We start from the raw sequence: 12254 nt of genomic DNA on the forward strand, positions 1-12254 counted from the left end.
GGTGGCTTCCGGAAACCTACACGAGGCCCACTCTGGGTGGATTTGGGTGGCGGTGCCTTGCCTGCGACGTGGGCAGGGCAACTTTCTACTAAATTATCTAACACTGAAAGTAATGGCAGCCCTTCCCCAGGGAGCCATGAGGCTGGGCCAGGACCACCCCCCTGTCGCCTGGCTTCAGGAAAGAAAGTGGGGAAGACAACAGATTTGGGAGAAGGAAACTGAGGAGGTGTTCTCCCAGTCTCCCTCACGCTGCCTCAGTCATGGTCATTGCTAAGGCTCACAGAGCCCAACTGTGCATTCTTCTCATCCAACCCCACAACAACCCAAGGAGACACATAATGTCCCCATTTTACACATGGTAGAACTGAGGTTCTACATGGCCAAGTGACTTGTTGAGCGCCATACAGCTGGTAGTAGTGAAGCCGGGATTCAAATCCAGTTTTCCGACTCTGAAGTCTAAGGCACAGACCGAGTGTGGTGACTCATGCCTGTAATCACAGCACTTTGGAGGCTGAGGAGGGCAAATCATTTGAGCTCCCAAGTTCAGGACCAGCCTGGGCAACATGGCAAAACCCTGTCTCTACAAAAAAAATACAAAAATTAGCAGAGCATGGTGGCACGCACCTGTAATCCCAGCTACTCGGGAGGCCGAGGTGGGAGGATCGCTTGAGCCTGGGAGGTGGAGGTTGCACTGAGTAGAGACCACACCACTGCACTCCTGCCTGGGCAATAGAGCCAGACCTTGTCTCAAAAAAAAAAAAAAAAAAATCTGAGGCACAAAAAAGCAACGCCAAATCCAGGGGTCCTGCTTCAGGAAGCATCAGGACTAACTAGATTTTATTGGTCAATAGATGCAAACAACTGATTTAGAACAAACTTCCCCTCCAGTAAATCAAGCTCCAAATCAAACAAAGCTAGGGGTCAAAGCGCCTCCACCCTGGTTGGTCCTGCTCCTAGGGCAGCCCAGCCCCCCATTTCCCCAGGCCCCCATCTCTCCAGTTTCCCTCAAAAAGCCAGAGCCATGCCCCGTATGCACCTCTAGTGTAGGGTTATCTGGAGCTTTAGGTTAAAAGGAAAGATTGAGGTCTCCTGCTCCCTTCCTGTTCCTCACCAACTTCTGGACGGTCCCCACCATGGGGCTGAGAACTGGGGCTATGCTGGGCTGTGTCTGTGACACTGATCGTGGTGACCAGAGAGACACCAAGGGAGACTGCTCTGCCACTAGGGAGCTGACATAAGGAAGGAGCCTCAGACTAAAAACATGAGTCTCAGGAGATTTGGGAGGTGGCCACAGGGATAACCCCAACCCTCTAATTAACGTGCCTGAGCCAGTCTCCTCCTACATCTGGAACTTTAGGAAAGCTGCCCACAGCAGAATGACTCGGCAAGGAGAAGGGCTTGTCGGGTCTAGCTGGGAGCGGAGGTGGGCCAGGCTGCTAGAGGGAGGCTTTGGGTGGTGCCCTTAAGAGTCTCCGTCATGAGCTGTTTTGCACTGTGAGGTAAGCAAGAGGGCAAGGAAGGCCATTGCTGGGGAACGGGCCACCTGGCTCACACCTGCAGGCAGCTGCTAAGCCAAGAGTGGGTGGGTGCTGCTGAGGGATTGGGCTTCTAGTTTGTTTGTTTTTATTTTTTTATTTTTTTGAGATGGACTTTCGTGTTTGTTGCCCAGGCTGGAGTACAGTGGTGCAATCTCAGCTCACTGCAACCTCTGCCTCCCGGGTTCAAGCAATTCTCCTGCCTCAGCCTCCCTAACAGTTGGGACTACAGGCACCCGCCACCACGCCCAGCTAATTTTTTGTATTTGTAGTAGAGATGGGGTTTCGTCATGTTAGCCAGGCTGGTTTTGAACTCCTGGCCTCAAGCAATCCACTCATCTCAGCCTCTCAAAGTGCTAGGATTACAGGCGTGAGCCACTGCTTACAGCTTGTTTTTAAATAAAGCAGTTTTTAAAACTCCTATTGCAACCTTTTAGAGGGAGGTAAACTGAATATGGTGGATTTTGAATGACGGTTTTTTTGTTTTATGAAAGAGGATAATAATAGAATAGAAAATATTAGAATGTTTGGCCGGGTGTGGTGGCTCACACCTGTAATCCCAGCACTTTGGGAGGCCGAGGCAGGTGGAGCACCTGAGGTCAGGAGTTAGAGACCAGCCTCACCAACATGGTGAAACCCCGTCTCTGCTAAAAATACAAAATTAGCCAGGCATGATGGTGCACGCCTGTAATCCCAGCTACTTGGGAGGCTGAGACAGGACAATTGCTTGAACCTGGAAGGCGGAGGTTGCAGGGAGCTGAGATGATGCCACTGCACTCCAGACTGGGCGACAGAGCAAGACTCTGTTTCTCAAAAAAAAAAAAAAGAAAGAAAGAAAGAAAGAAAGAAAATATCAGAATGTAATTTTTGAACTTTTTATTGACATACAGCATACCTCCAGAGAATTGCCGAAAGCTTGCATTCTTGCAGGTAATACACCCAGCACCCAGATAAAGAAATGGAACATAACCAGCACCCCAGAACCCCACCCTAAAAATGTAATTTTTAAAATTTTATTATTATTATACTTTAAGTTTTATGGTACATGTGCACAATGTGCAGGTTAGTTACATATGTATACAGAAAAAATGTAATTTTTAAAAAAAGATTTTAATAAATATTTTTTAGCACGCCCTTTATATACATGGTTTACTTTTAACTTTCTGACCCCCTTGCCTTCCTCCTAGAATAGAAACCTCCCAACAACCAGGGCTTTCTTCTAGACACAGGCAGCTAGAACGAGGCCTGGCACAAAGCAGGTGCCAAAACTACCTGCTGAATGAATGAGAGTGCAGAGTGCACTGCAGGTAGTGAAGGCATTGTTTCTGTGGTGTTCTTGTTTCATCGTTGTAAAGTCCATTTCTTTCTGTAGGTCACAGTCAAAACATTGAGAGCCACGGCTACAACTTGCGCAAGTCAAACACGCTGTGATTCAGGCCAGGGAGACGAGCATGGGTAAAGAACACTGTACAAACTAGCTCAGGGCTTCTGGAACTGTGTGTGGCTGAATCACCGGGGCATCTTGGTGAACTGTAAATTCTGATTCAGCAAACTGGGAGGAGGGCGCTGGGATCCAGCATTTCCATCAAGCTTCCCATGGACCACACTCTGACTATCAAGGCCTTAGATGCAGACAATCTCAATACAGCTGCACACAAGAATCACACAGAAAGCTTTAAAAATGCCAATGCCAGGCCAGGTGCAGTGGCTCACGCTTGTAATCCCAGCACTTCGGGAGGCTGAGGCGGGCAGATCACGAGGTCAGGAGTTCGAGACCAGCCTGGCCAACACAGTGAAACCCCGTCTCTACTAAAAATACAAAAATTAGCTGGGTGTGGTGGCAGGCACCTGTAATCCCAGCTACTCAGGAGGCCGAGGCAAGAGAATCCCTTGAACCTGGGAGGCGGAGCTTGCAGTGAGCCAAGATCGCTCCATTGCACTCCAGCCTGGATGACGGAGCAAGACTCCGTCTCAAAAAAAAAAAAAAAAAAAAAAAAGGTGCTGATGCCCAAGCACCACCCTAGAACACTTAAATTGGAATCTCTTGGATGGGGGTTGGCATCTTCATTTTATTGTTTTGTTTTTGTCTTTTGGTAGAGACAGGGTCTCAAGACGTTGCCCAGGCTGGTCTCGAACTCCTGGGCTCAAGCTATTCTCCTGCCTCAGCCTTCTCAAAGTGCTGGGATTACAGGCATGAGCCACCCCGCCCAGCCTTAGCATCTTAGTTTTTTTGTTTGTTTGTCTCTGTCTCCCAGGCTGGAGTACAGTGGTGCAATCTTGGCTCACTGAAACCTCTGTCTCCTGGGTTCAAGCAATTCTCCTGTCTCAGCCTACCGAGTAGCTGGGATACAGGCACGCGCCATCACATCACACCCAGCTAATTTTTATATTTTGAATAGAGACAGGGTTTCACCATGTTGGTCAGGCTGGTCTTGAACTCCTGCCCTCAGGTGATCCACCCGCCCTGGCCTCCCAAAGTGCTGGGATTACAGGCGTGAGCCACTGCTCCCAGCCAGCATCTCAGTTTTTAAAAGCTCCTTAAGTGATTCCAACTGGCTACCAGACATGGGAGGTGCTTGGCTGAAGGCAAACTCCGGCGGGGAGGAGGAGCCAGTCTGTTCCCAAGCACACCCTCACTGCCTAGATGTTCCCAAGCACACCCTCACTGCCTAGAAGGAGGCCTAGGCTAAGGCCCACGAAAGGGAGGGCTGGGATCAGGACGATCTGACTTGACAAAGGGCCACCATTTCTGAGTCAGGAGGGGATCACTTGCCTCCTGGCGGAGGTGAAGAGACGGATTTCTGAAGGAATTCTTAGGCATGGTGCATATCTGCTAACCCCGGCCACATCCTCCCAGGACCGAGAACAGACTGTGCCTTCACCCTATTGCCCAAGTCAGAGGTCCCTGGAGCTGCCAAGGGGGCTGTGCTCACGTGCCCACGAGCAATTCAGTTTTCAAAACCTTACTAGGCCGTTGGGAGGAGGCACTGCCAGCTGCTCCCACACACCTGCCCCCTCTGCCCAACCACAGCAAGAGCCAAATGAGCCGAGAGATGACAAACCCTGAGGTCATCATGGGCTCTTCGGAAACAGAGCCTCATGGAGCCCTGGGCTCCGGTGCCCCCTGGTGGACACCTGGAGTTGCGGTTGGTAACCCACAGACGGACCAGTGAGTTCAGTTACTCCTGATCTGTTGGTGTTCGGGCAGTGTCAGGCACAGTCATGCCAGATGTGGCCCCATACACACCATCAAGGAATTTCTAGTGCGGCGCGGTGGCTCACACCTGGAATCCCAGCACTTGGGAGGCAGAAGCAGCAGGATCAGTTGAGTGTAGGAGTTCAAGGCTGCAGTGAGCTATGATCTATCTGCACTCCAGCCTGGGTGACAGAGGGACACCCTGTCTCTAAAAAAATTAATTTCTTTGAGACAGTGTCTCGTTCTGTCACCCACGCTGGAGTTCATGGCGTGATCTCGGCTCACTGCAACCTCTGACTCTCAAGTTCAAGCGATTCTCCTGCCTCAGCCTCCCCAGTAGCTGGAATTGCAGGTGCCCGCCACCACGCCCGGCTAAGTTTCATATTTTAGTAGAGACAGGGTTTCACCATGTTGGCCAGGCTGGTCTCGAACTCCTAAGCTCAAGTGATCCTCCCGCTTCGGCCTCCCGAAGTGCTGGATTACAGGCGTGAGCCACTGCGCCTGGCCAAAAAAAATTAATTTTTAAAAAAGAGGCTAGGCACGGTGGTTTACACCTATAATCCCAGTACTTTGGGAGGCCCAGGTGGGAGGATTGCTTGAGGCCATGAGCTCAAGACCAGCCTGGGCAACATGGCAAGACTCCCTACCTACAAAAAATTTAAAAATTAGTCAGTTATGGTGGTGTGCACCTGTCATCTCAGCTACTCAGGAGGCTGAGGTGGGAGGATTGCTTGAGGCCAGCAGTTGGAGGCTGCAGTGAGGTAACATCACACCATTGCACTCCGGCCCTGGGCAACAGAGAGAGGCCTTGTCTCAAAAATAAATAAATTAAATCAACAAACTTCTAGTGGAGGAGTCGAGACTAATATGAAGGATGGGCTCCTTTGATTCTTCACCTACTCCTTCTTTCACTCCCTGAAATCTGGCCTCCCCTGGAACCCACCATACTATGTGTGGAAAATGTTGCGGTCAAAGCTTGCCTTTAAGTGGTGAGGTCCTGTGTCACTCTTGCACCTTTCTTCTGCCCTCTCTCCTTTGCTCAAATCTCCCCATTTGCAGTGCAGACACTGCACAGTCTTTAGCTAACGGTTCTTCCTTCTTCTGCTAAAACAGTGAGCCTCCCAGGCAAGCCCATACCTGCTCCTTTTTTGGCTGCCCTCTCCGGCTTGGTAAGATCATTTCCACCCACTGCCACTCCCCGACTCCCCTCCCACAGCTGAGCCAACGAGGCCCCCAGGTACCGAGCTCCCTGCATCTGCGGCGGCCTGCCTGAGCACTGATGTTGAGTGGACACCCAGACTTTTGTTCCATCTTAGGAAGTAGCAACAGAACCCAAACTCTCAGTTCCAGCTCTCCTTCCCTTCTCGCCTGGCTGTCTCATTTGTCCGGAAAGCAGACTCAGGTTCTTGGCAGCCTCCTTTACCCATCTCCTCCTTCAACACCTAATACGCCCACTTCAGCCCCAGATACCTCAGAGGTCCTCCTGCCTCCTCTCTCGACTCACTTCCTCTCAGCTACCACTTTATTCCATGTAGAAAGAACCTGTGTCCAAGTCCTAGCTTCCCCACGTTCATTTTTCAAACAGTGATCAAGTACCTTTGGGATGCCAGACACCTAACCATCGGGTGACTTCCATGTGAGCGGGATCAGATCCTTGCGTTAGCCAGCCTCTGCATCTATGACATGATCCCTCACCGGGAGACTGTAAGAATTACACAAGATAATGCGATGATATTCACACCCTTGAATGGCATTATTACAACAAACATTGTGTAGATGACCTTGCCGACATCAGTCCCTGTACCTCCTTGTTAATTCCCTGTTAATCTTCCTAGAACATCAATTTCATCATGTCACTCCCTTACTCAAGAACTCAGCATTGCTCCCCAGTTCCACACAGCACTGCTCCCCCGTTCCACACAGCACTGCTCCCCCGTTCCACACAGCACTGCTCCCCCGTTCCACTCAGCACTGCTCCCCAATTCCACGCAGCACTGCTCCCCCGTTCCACTCAGCACTGCTCCCCCGTTCCACGCAGCACTGCTCCCCCGTTCCACTCAGCATTGCTCCCCAGTTCCACACAGCATTGCTCCCCAGTTCCACTCCGCATTGCTCCCCAGTTCCACTCCGCATTGCTTCCCCGTTCCACGCAGCATTGCTCCCCCGTTCCACGCAGCATTGCTCCCCAGTTCCACGCAGCATTGCTCCCCAGTTCCACTCCGCATTGCTCCCCCGTTCCACGCAGCATTGCTCCCCCGTTCCACGCAGCATTGCTCCCCAGTTCCACTCCGCATTGCTTCCCAGTTCCACTCCGCATTGCTCCCCAGTTCCACACAGCATTGCTCCCCAGTTCCACTCCGCATTGCTCCCCCGTTCCACTCTGCACTGCTCCCTCGTTCCCCGTAGGTGTAAGTGTTCTACAAATCACGGCAGCCCTTAGGGGATGATTCATCACAGTAGCAGAGTGGGAAGTTGGGTCTAGAAGGGCCAAAAAGCCAAAACACACAAAAAGCCACAGCGAAGATAGGTCTGTGGGTTAAAACTCAAGGAAATTCCATGTCTAGAAGACAAGGCAGTCAGTATGACAGAAATCAGGGAAGCAGGTGAAGCTGCAGATACAAGTCACCCTCAGCAAGGATGCTAATCTGTAACTTCTGCAGAGACGGGCTTGTCTATAGAAAAAAGGCATCTTCCTGGAACATTCACTGTAGTTATCCAAGACACCTCACTATCAGCAGACCCAAAAAAGGTGACCGGGTGGTTAGGCCCAGAGGGACACTCGCAGGGGAACGCAGGGCATCTACAGGATAAGTACAGCTTCTACGGTCTCACCAACAGCACTTCTTTGTTACTGGGATGCAGAGGAAATGATTATAAAAGAATAAATTTAGGCCGGGTGCAGTGGCTCACGCCTGTAATCCCAGCACTTTGGGAGGCTGAGATGGGCGGATCACCTGAGGTCAGGAGTTTGAGACCTGCCTGGCCAACATGGTGAAACCTCATCTCTACTAAAAATACAAAAATTAGCTGGATGTGGTGGCGGGCGCCTGTAGTCCCAGCTACTCGGGAGGCTGAGGCCTGAGAATCACTTGAACCCTGGAGGCAGAGGTTGCGGTGAGCCGAGTTCGCACCATTGCACTCCAGCCTGGGCGACGGAGCGAGACTCCGTCTCAAAAATAAATAAATAAATAAATAAATAAATAAATAAATAAATAGAAGGGTAGAATTGAATCTGGGTGTGAAGTTTGAAGGAGGGAATGTACATTCTCAATGGAGAGGGATTTTATGTTAGAGCTGAAAAGACCCTAGAGAACATCAAGTCTAACACTCACTTAGCAGTGAGGACACAGGCTCTGAGAGGTAGAGCGGGTGACCCATGAACACACAGCAATTGAAGGATACAGCGGGTGACCCATGAACACACAGCAATTGAAGGATAGAGCGGGTGACCCACGGACTCACAGCAATTGAAGGGTAGAGCGGGTGACCCACGGATTCACAGCAATTGAAGGGTAGAGCGGGTGACCCACAGACTCACAGCAATTGAAGGGTAGAGCGGGTGACCCACGGACTCACAGCAATTGAAGGGCAGAGCGGGTGACCCACGGACTCACAGCAATTGAAGGGCAGAGCGGGTGACCCACGGATTCACAGCAATTGAAGGGTAGAGCGGGTGATCCACGGACTCACAGCAATTGAAGGGTAGAGCGGGCGACCCACGGACTCACAGCAATTGAAGGGTAGAGCGGGTGACCCACGGACTCACAGCAATTGAAGGGTAGAGCGGGCGACCCACGGACTCACAGCAATTGAAGGATACAGCGGGTGACCCACGGACTCACAGCAATTGAAGGGTAGAGCGGGTGATCCACGGACATACAGCAATTGAAGGGTAGAGCGGGTGACCCACAGACATACAGCAATTGAAGGGTAGAGCGGGCGACCCACGGACTCACAGCAATTGAATGATAGAGCGGGTGACCCACGGACTCACAGCAATTGAAGGGTAGAGCGGGTGACCCACGGACACACAGCAATTGAAGGGTAGAGCGGGCGACCCACGGACTCACAGCAATTGAAGGGTAGAGCGGGCGACCCACGGACTCGCAGCAATTGAAGGGTAGAGCGGGTGACCCACGGACACACAGCAATTGAAGGGTAGAGCGGGTGACCCACGGACTCACAGCAATTGAAGGGTAGAGCGGGCGACCCACGGACTCACAGCAATTGAAGGATAGAGCGGGTGATCCACGGACTCACAGCAATTGAAGGGTACAGTGGGCGACCCACGGACTCACAGCAATTGAAGGATACAGCGGGCGACCCACGGACTCACAGCAATTGAAGGGTAGTGACTGCAATTGGATTAGAATCTCCATAACCAACATACAAATCCAGGGCGGCTACTCTACTCTCTCTCCCCCAACTCCCTAACCCTCTAATATACACGTAAATACCATGCCGAAGCTGTGCTGCAACAAACCCAGACGTGAGAAAAGTATGTTATTGAATCTTGGGAATTTACATATGGGGATTGTATATGGCCCTGTCTTGATTTGCCTGGTTACAGGTGTTGAAAAAGTACTTTGGCCAGGCACAGTGGCTCATGCCTGTAATCTCAACATTTTGGGAGGCTAAGGCAGGAAGATTGCTTGAGGCCAGGAGTTGAAGACCAGTCTGGTCGGCACCCCATCTCTACAAAAATAAAAGACAAAATTAGCTGGGTGTGGTGGCACACGCCTGTAGTCCCAGCTACTCGGGAGGCTGAAGCGGGAAGATTGCTTGAGCCCAGGAGTTTATGGTTACAGTGAGCTATGATCCTGTCACTGTACCTCAGCTTGGGCAACATAAACAAGACCCCTACTCAAGAAATAAAAGAAGCCGGGCGCAGTGGCTCACGCCTGTAATCCCAGCACTTTGGGAGGCCGAGACGGATGGATCACTTGACCTCAGGAGTTTGAGACCAGCCTCGCCAACATGGTGACACCCCATTTCTACCAAAAATACAAAATTTAGCCAGGCGAGGTGGTGCATGCCTATAATCCCAGCTACTCGGGAGGCTGAGGCAGGAGGCTGAGGCTTGAGCCCAGGAGGTGAAGGTTGCAGTGAGCCAAGATTGTGCTACTGCTCTCCAGCCTGGTTGACAGAGTGAGACCTTGTCTCAAAAAATAAAACATAAAAAATAATGCTGCTTTCTGCCTGCATACTGAGTCCTTCTGATTTAAAAACCACTTATATATAACTATGAATATATGACACTCTTTTTACATGTTCTATCATGCAAATGGATTTTTAATTTGGCATGTTGACATCTATCATTGCTGAAACATACAGTTCATTTTAACCTTCAGATATACACGATTGCATGAATATACAATTTTTCTCAATCGTCTTTCAGGGACATTTTGAGTGTTTCCAATTTTTTGCTATTACAAACACTTCTGTGGTGAACATCTTGTATACACGTCTCCTTGTGAGAACACGGACGGACCTCCCTTCCAGTTCAACCAGGTCACAGGCATAATGTGCATTTTCAGATATCGTCTGCAATGCCAAATTCTTTTTCCAAAATGCGTATATCAGTTTTCACTCTCACCATCAGCGTTTATGAGTTTGTGGGAGATTCTTACCTTCTTTTTCTTACATTGATTAAATTTATTATGATGATTTTTTTAGAAACGGAGTCTATGTTGCCCAGGCTGGAGTGCAGTGGCTATTCACAGATGCGATCCCACTACAGTTAGTTTTGACCTGCTCCATTTCTGACCTGGGCCATTTCACCCACTTTAGGCAACCTGGTGGTCCCCCCGTCCTTAGAGGTCACCATATTGATGCTGAACTTAGTGCAGACACCCAATCAAAGTAGGACACAGCTGCCTAGAGCTCCTGGGCTCAAGCCACCCTCCTCCTCAGCCTCCCAAGTAGCTGGGATTACAGGTGTGCACCACCACACCTGGCAAGATTCTCAGCTTCTTTGAGACCATATGAGATTGGTGTTTTTCCTTCAGAGCTATTAAAGGCGGCTGTGCTTCCTGTTTTATAGACATTTTTCCTGCAGCCTGAGGCTATTGAATTGGCACTGAGAGTCTGATGCCATCCTTGGGCCTGGTCCTCACTGGTAAAGGGTTTTTCCCAGAGTTTATGCCACCCGGTAAGAGATGGGGTGGTGGGAATCCACGCCCATGGGGTGATACCCTCGGGCCTCTAAGCCTCCCGCGTGCAGTGACAGACAGCATTTCTGACATTCAGCTCTATTGTTCCCTATTCCTGTTTCTCATTAGTTTCCTAGAAGGGAGAAAAGGTTGCCCTTCTCCAATAGGAACACTCAGCATTTTGATGACTCATCATTTTGCCTTTCATGGGCGTAAGGGCACAACCTCTTTGCTACACTGCATTCATCTCCAGAATTTTTTGTTCCTTTCCTTGAAGGCCACTCTGGAAAGCTTCCAGCATGAAGTTGGACCTGCTCGTGTGATTGGTTCTGATGCTGCTCCTCTGCTGGGCGCCACCCACCTCCTCATCCCGGTCAATTTCTCGGGTTGGAAGGGAGCTCGCCTTTCAGCCCTCCACCTTACCCTGGAAGCATTCTGCATGTTAATTATGTACCCAGACACTTAACAAATCCTTCCTTCTACAAAGTGTATGCAAAACACTTCATCCACACCCGGAAGCACTTGCCACACGTAACAGAGGGAGCGCTTCTCTCACCCAGGAACACAACTCTGCATCAAGGAGTTCAAGAACCCAACAGAAAAATACAGAACAGAAAATACTGTGATAAAGCTCTAATACCTTGATTTGAGTGACAGTTACTCTTACATTTTTCAAAATTCATAAAGTTTACATTTATGTTTAAAATTGTTACATTTATGTTAAAAATTAAACATAAAAACTTTATGTTTAATGTAAACATAAAGTTTACATTATGTTGCCGGGGGAGGGGGCGAAGGGAGGGAGAGCATCGGGACAAATAGCTAAGGCATGCGGGGCTTAACACCTAGGAGATGGGTTGATGGGTGCAGCAAACCACCATGGCACACATTTGCCTGTGTAACAAAACTGCGTGTTCTGCACATGTATCCCAGAACTTTAAAAAAAACCAAAACTGTTCATTTTGTTGTATGTAAAATATACTTTAATTTTTTTCTTAATGCAGTAAGGTAAAAGTAGGCAGCCCTAGTAGTGGCCGTAGTATAAAACGATGAATAACTGTCAATTTCCTTTCTTCCAGGTGTAGGAAGGTACATAAACACAATCAAAGATACAGGAGAATCCTAGGCATTGGAGGAATAGCAAGTAAAAACAATAGTTATAATTTGAAAATGTTATATAGATCAGGCATTATAATAATGCTTTTTACCTGCATTATTTCAATGAATCCTTGAAACAGTTTTTTGAAGTAGATACTTCTCATTCAATACATATTGACTTTCTTCTATGCACTCAGTATTGGGCTGGCTGGAAATCCAGGAGTGAGCAAGTCAGATATGGTAGCGGCTTCTTTTTTACAAAAAGTTTTGAAA

Source organism: Pongo abelii, chromosome 2 (genome assembly GCF_028885655.2).
Source record: "Pongo abelii isolate AG06213 chromosome 2, NHGRI_mPonAbe1-v2.0_pri, whole genome shotgun sequence".
NCBI classification, from domain to species: Eukaryota; Metazoa; Chordata; class Mammalia; order Primates; family Hominidae; genus Pongo; species Pongo abelii.